Source organism: Arachis ipaensis, chromosome B9, assembly GCF_059453495.1.
Source record: "Arachis ipaensis isolate K30076 ecotype BB chromosome B9, ASM5945349v1, whole genome shotgun sequence".
Classification (NCBI taxonomy): Eukaryota; Viridiplantae; Streptophyta; class Magnoliopsida; order Fabales; family Fabaceae; genus Arachis; species Arachis ipaensis.
This window is the reverse complement of record NC_142444.1, coordinates 107,748,504-107,755,633: the sequence shown is the minus strand read 5'-3', so window position 1 is coordinate 107,755,633 and position 7,130 is coordinate 107,748,504. Positions and strand designations below refer to the sequence as shown.

The 7,130-nt window shown below is 34.7% G+C and overlaps 1 non-coding gene across 1 annotated transcript; it reads left to right on the top strand.

Annotated features, from left to right (window-relative positions):
- Positions 1–633: 633 nt before the first annotated feature.
- On the top strand, positions 634–741 carry LOC148545826 (small nucleolar RNA R71). Its single transcript, XR_015900962.1, has one exon. It is a non-coding gene; the product is annotated as a small nucleolar RNA R71 (small nucleolar RNA).
- Positions 742–7,130: the final 6,389 nt, after the last annotated feature.

Genomic DNA, 7,130 nt, shown 5'->3' with positions numbered 1-7,130 from the left:
AGACCTTGTTTCATTCGTGAAACTCACAGTGGCCTTAGATAGATCAGAGACTAAGTTTGCTAAATTAGAGGTATTTTGTTCAGAGTTCTCTGTCTGTTGCTGAGTGGATGATGGAAAAGGTTTACTATTGTTAAACATGTTTCTTCCACCATTATTAAAGCCTTGTTGAGGCTTTTGTTGATCCTTCCATGAGAAATTTAGGTGATTTCTCCATGAGGGATTATAGGTGTTTCCATATGGTTCACCCATGTAATTCACCTCTGCTATTGCAGGTTTCTCAGGATCATAAGCTTCTTCTTCAGAAGATGCCTCTTGAGTACTGTTGGATGCAGCTTGCATTCCATTCAGACTCTGAGAAATCATATTGACTTGCTGAGTCAATATTTTATTCTGAGCCAATATGGCATTCAGAGTATCAATTTCAAGAACTCCTTTCTTCTGAGGCGTCCCATTACTCATAGGATTCCTCTTAGAAGTATACATAAACTGGTTATTATCAACCATGTCAATAAGTTCTTGAGCTTCTACAGGCGTTTTCTTTAGGTGAATGGATCCACCTGCAGAAGTATCCAATGACATCTTAGCTAATTCAGACAGACCATCATAGAATATATCCAGGATGGTCCATTTTGAAAGCATGTCAGAAGGACACTTTTTGGTCAGTTCCTTGTATCTCTCCCAAGCTTCATAGAGGGATTCACCTTCTTTCTGTCTAAAGGTTTGAACATCCACTCTAAGCTTACTCAGCTTTTGAGGAGGAAAGAACTTGGCTAAGAAAGCCTTGACCAGCTTATCCCAAGAGTTCATGCTATCCTTAAGTTGAGAGTCCAACCATATTCTAGCTCTGTCTCTCACAGCAAAAGGGAAAAGCATGAGCCTGTAGACTTCAGGATCTACTCCATTAGTCTTAATAGTATCACAGATCTGCAAGAATTCAGTTAAGAACTGAAAAGGATCTTCAGATGGAAGTCCATGAAACTTGCAGTTTTGCTGCATCAGAGAAACTAATTGAGGTTTAAGCTCAAAGTTATTTGCTCCGATGGTAGGAATTGAGATGCTTCTTCCATGTAAATTAGAATTAGGTGCAGTGAAGTCACCAAGCATCCTCCTTGCATTATTATTATTTTTGGCTGCCATCTCCTTTTCCTGTTCGAAAATTCCTGTAAGGTTGTCTCTGGATTGTTGTATTTTAGCTTCTCTTAGTTATCTCTTCAGAGTCCTTTCAGGTTCAGGATCTGCTTCAACAAAAATGTTCTTGTCCTTGCTCCTGCTCATATGACAAAGAAGGGAATAACAAAGAAAATATGGAATCCTCTATGTCACAGTATAGAGATTCCTTTGTGTGAGTAGAAGAAGAAAAGAATGTAATGTAAGGAAAGAGAATGGAGGAGAATCCAAACACAAGGGTGAGGATAACAGAGATATGAGATGAAGAGAAGTGTTAGTAAATAATAAATAAATAGAAGGAGATGGGAGAGAAGAGAATTTTTGAAAATTAATTTTTGAAAAAGAGTTGGTGATTTTCGAAAATTAGGATAAAATTAAAATTAAAATTAAAAATTGAAACAATTAATTAATTAAAAAGAATTTTTGAAAAAGAGGGAGGTATTTTCGAAAATTAGAGAGGGGAAGTTAGTTAGGTAGTTTTGAAAGAGATAAGAAACAAACAAAAAGTTAATTAGTTAGTTTGAAAAAGATTTGAAAATCAATTTTGAAAAGATAAGAAGATAAGAAGTTAGAAAAGATATTTTAAAATCAAATTTTTGAAAAGGATATGTTTTAAAAAGATATGATTAAAAAGATATGATTTTGAAAAAAAGATAAGATAAAAAGATATTTTTGAAAAGATATGATTGAAATTAGTTTTGAAAAAGATTTGATTTTTAAAATCACAATTAATGACTTGATTCACAAGAAATCACAAGATATGATTCTAGAACTTAAAGTTTGAATCTTTCTTAACAAGTAAGTAACAAACTTGAAATTTTTGAATCAAAACATTAATTGTTGATGATATTTTCGAAAATATGATGAAAAAAGATTTTTAAAATTTTCGAAAATAAATAAGAAAAATGAAAAAGATTTGATTTTTGAAAAAGATTTTGAAAAAGATAAGATTTTTAAATTGAAAATTTGATTTGACTCATAAGAAACAACTAAATTTTAAAAAGTTTTGAAAAAGTCAATCCAAATTTTCGAAATTTTAAGAGAGAAAAAGGGAAAGATATTTTTTTTATTTTTTTTAATTTTAATGATGAAAGAGAAAAACATGAAAAAGACTCAATGCATGAAAATTTTGGATCAAAACATGTGATGCATGCAAGAACACTATGAATGTCAAGATGAACACCAAGAACACTTTGAATGTCAAGATGAACTCCAAGAACTTATTTTTGAAAAATTTTCAAGAAAAAAAAACATGCAAGACACCAAACTTAGAAAATTTTCATGTGTAGACACTATGAATGCAAGAATGCATATGAAAAACAAGAAAAGACACAAAACAAGAAAATATGAAGATCAAACAAGAAGACTGGCCAAGAACAACTTGAAGATCATGAAGAACACTATGAATGCATGAATTTTTGAAAAATGCAAAGAATTTTTAGAAAAAAATGCAATTGACACCAAACTTGAAATTGACTCAAGACTCAAACAAGAAACACAAAATATTTTTTATTTTTATGATTTTATGAATTTTTTTTTTGGATTTGTCGAAAATTAATGTGAAAAATAAAATAAGGAATCCAAAATCTTTAAGAAGAATTCCAGGAATCTTTCAATATTAGCCCTAAGCTCCAATCAAAGGGTTGGACATGGCTTAATAGCCAGTCAGTTTTAGGATGGAATTACATGCATTGTGGTGATTAGTTGAAGACCAATCCCAAAGCAGTTTGGGTATGGCTTTACAGCCAGATAGGATTCAACATGTTACCATGAAACTCTAGAATTCATTCTTGAAAGTTTTGAAGGCATAGAATAATTTAAAAATTTTTTTTTGAAAAGATTTATTTTTTTATATATTTTTTCGAAAATTTATTTGAAGAAAAACGAAAACAAAGAAAAAATTTTTGAAAAATTTTTTGAAAACCAAATAAAAGTTGAAACAAGAAGAAAATTACCTAATCTGAGCAACAAGATGAACCATCAGTTGTCCAAACTCAAACAATCCCCGGCAACGGCACCAAAAACTTGGTATGCAAAATTGTTACTCAGAGGTTGTAAAATTTGTTGTTCGTTCTCTCCCTGGCAATGGCGCCAACAAACTGGTGCACAATACCATGGTCTAGACATAACTTCACAACTTCGCACAACTAACCAGCAAGTGCACTGGGTCGTCCAAGTAATAAACCTTACGTGAGTAATGGTCGATCCCACGGAGATTGTCGGTATGAAGCAAGCTATGGTCATCTTGTAAATCTCAGTCAGGTGGATATTAAATGGTTATGGAGTTTTCGAATAATAATAGTAAATAAACAGAAAATAAAGATAGAAATACTTATGTAATTCATTGGTGAGAATTTCAGATAAGCGTATAGAGATGCTTTTGTTCCTCTGAACCTCTGCTTTCCTGCTGTCTTCATCCAACCAGTCCTACTCCTTTCCATGGCAAGCTTTATATAGGGCATCACTGATGTCAATGGCTACATCCCATCCTCTATGTGAAAAAGGTCCAAATGCTCTGTCACGGCACGGCTAATCATCTAAGGTTCTCGATCATACTGGAATAGGATTCATCCTCCTTTTGCGTCTGTCACTACGCCCAGCACTCGCGAGTTTGAAGTTCGTCACAGCCATCCCTTCCCAGATCCTACTCGGAATACCACATACAAGGTTTAGACTTTTCGGATCTCAGGAATGGCCATCCATGGGTTCTAACTTATACCACGAAGATACTAATAACTCAAATTCGGTCCCCTGTATTAGATATCTAAGAGATATCCATTCTAGCTTGTTTGCATGTAGAACGGAAGTGTTTGTCAGGCACGCGTTCATGAGTGAGAATGATGATGAGCGTCACATAATCATCACATTCATCATGTTCTTGGGAACGAATGGATATCTTAGAAGCGGAATAAGTTGAATTGAATAGAAAAACAGTAGTACTTTGCATTAAATCATGAGGAACAGCAGAGCTCCACACCTTAATCTATGGAGTGCAGAAACTCTACCGTTGAAAATACATAAGTGATGAAGGTTCAGGCATGGCCGAATGGCCAGCCCCCAAAATGTGATCAATATGATCCAAAGATGAACTAAAAATCATAAGATGTCTAATACAATAGTAAAAAGTCCTATTTATACTAAACTAGTTACTAGGGTTTACAGAAGTAAGTAATTGATGCATAAATCCACTTCCGGGGCCCACTTGGTGTGTGCTTAGGCTGAGCTTGAAGTTTACACGTGGAGAGGTCATTCTTGGAGTTGAACTCCAGTTTGTAACGTGTTTCTGGCGTTCAACTCTGGTTTGTGACGTGTTTCTGGCGTTTAACTCCAGACTGCAGCATAAAACTGGTGTTCAACGCCCTTTTGCATCGTCTAAACTCGGCCAAAGTATGGACTATTATATATTGCTAGAAAGCCCTGTATGTCTTCTTTCCAACGCAATTGGAATTGCGCCATTTACAGTTTTGTAGCTCCAGAAAATCCACTTTGAGTGCAGGGAGGTCAGAATCCAACAGCATCAGCAGTCCTTCTTCTACCTCTGAATCTGATTTTCGCTCAAGTCCCTCAATTTCGGCCAGAAAATACCTGAAATCACAGAAAAACACACAAACTCATAGTAAAGTCCAGAAATGTGAATTTAACATAAAAAACTAATAAAAACATCCCTAAAAGTAACTAGATCCTACTAAAAACATACTAAAAACAATGCCAAAAAGCGTATAAATTATCCGCTCATCACATTTATGAATTGGTTTGGTTAAATCTAAGGGAAGCACAGTTGAAAATGCCTGATGTGGGCAAAAATTGGCAAATTAAAAATTGTTAATTTATATACGTTGCAAGTATAGTTCTTAACTCGCCAGAAATCTGCCTATCAATTTAAAAAGGAGTAACAGAAAATTGAAATTAAAATACTGGGAGTATGAGTCCCAGGTCGTCTCCCAACGAGTTGTAGAAAAGTGTGCTATTTTATTAATCAGATGTTTTCAAAAAGGTTTGGGTTGAGTAAACAGGAAATTAAATTGGTGAATTTGAGTAATGTAAATAAAAGCCTTGACTGGGAGTTGATTAGTTGGAATCCCTATTATTGTTGGAATACTCTGAAGATTAATTGATAATTAAAGGTTGTCCTGTTTAGTTATCCCTTACTAGGTAAGGGAAAGTCAAACAAGTTGGAATGCTATGGCTGTTCACAAGTTGCAATCCACTTAATTAAAAGAGATTGGTGTTAGTGACTAGAAGGCAATCCAACCCTAAACCCAATTACAATTTTTCTTTCAAGCTTTCCAACTCAAGGGTTCCTTTCAATCAACTCCCCATCAAGTTAGGGAACTACTCGCTCATTGTGAATGCAAAATTCATAGCATATGAAAAGGAATTGAAGAAAGACATTGTAAATAAAAATCAAAATAATCAATTAAAATTAAAAGTGATCCTTGTATTAAATAATCCTAAAAATATTCCAATGGTAAAATTAAACAAAGCAAGGAACATGGAAGAGTAAAGCCAAGTAAAGAAAACGAACTAGAATGATGAAGTCTTGATGAGGTAATAACTCTTCTTAGTGTTCCAATGCCAAAAAGTAAGAGAAAATTTAATCCTAAGAACTATGAATGTATGGAGAGAAAACTTAGAGGAGGAGTAAATTAGATCTAAAACTAAAAACTGTGTAGAATGAATGTTGTCTTTGGTTTCTGCATGTTCTCTGGCTCTAGTCTGTTGTTCTGGGTCAAAAATTGGGTCAAAATAGGGTCCAAAATCGCCCCCAGTGAATTCTACAGATTATGCAGATCGCGCATGTCACGCGATCGCGTCATCCATGCGGACACGTCATTCGCGTTTTTCCTTGCCACGCGTTCGCGTCGTCCACGCCTCCGCGTCGCTTGTGCTTTTTCATTCCGCACGGTCGCGTGAGCCATGCGGCCGCGTCACTGCGATTCCTCCTCTTTCGCGCGGTCGCGTGAGCCATGCGACCGCGTCACTTCTCGCTGGTTATCTCCTTAATTTCTTGTGTTCCTTCCATTTTTGTTAGCTTTCTTTCCAATCTCCAACTCATTCATGGCCTATAAAGCCTGAAATGCTTAACACACAGATCATGGCATCGAATGGAATAAAGGAGAATTAAAATGCATAATTAAAAGTCTTCTAAGAAGCAGTTTTCAATCATGTAATAATTTCAGGAAGGAAATATAAATGCATGCTATTTTAATGAATAAGTGGGTAAGGATCATGATAAAACCACACAATTAAACATAATATAAACCATAAAATAGTGGTTTATCAACCTCCCCACACTTAAACATTAGCATGTCCTCATGCTTAATTGAAGGAGATAAAATAAATAAGTATGAACATGTAGAAACTCATGCAATACAATGCAATCCTATATATATGAATGCAACTATATGATTCTTGCCCACTTGATCAAAAGTAAATAAGCTCTTCAAAAAAATTACAAATCAAATTCCACTAATTCTATCATTATACAGTAAGACAGATAAAAGTGCAAGAAGATAGCTCATGAAAGCAGGGAACATGGAAATTCAAGCATTGAACCCTCACTGATGATGTATGTACGATCTAATCTCTCTAGTGTATAGGGTAATCACTCTATCCTTCTCTAATCATGCTCTCTAACTTTTATTTTTCTCCTAACCAATCAACAACAGTTAATATACCAATGCAAACATCATGAGGTCTTTTTCAAGGTTGTAATGGGGCCAAGGTAGGGGTAGGGATACATATATAGTTAAGTGAGCTTATAAATTGAATCTTTAATTAACCCAAGCTTTAACCCAACCTATATATATTTAATGTAACCTTAGAATTCATACCTAGCTACCCAGAATTCCCTTTTTTCATTCCATACTCATGTATCAACTTCTTATTTTAATTTTATCATATGTGCATTGATCTTTGAATTCTTAATTCAGCATTGGGGTGATTTTGTCCCCTTATTTATT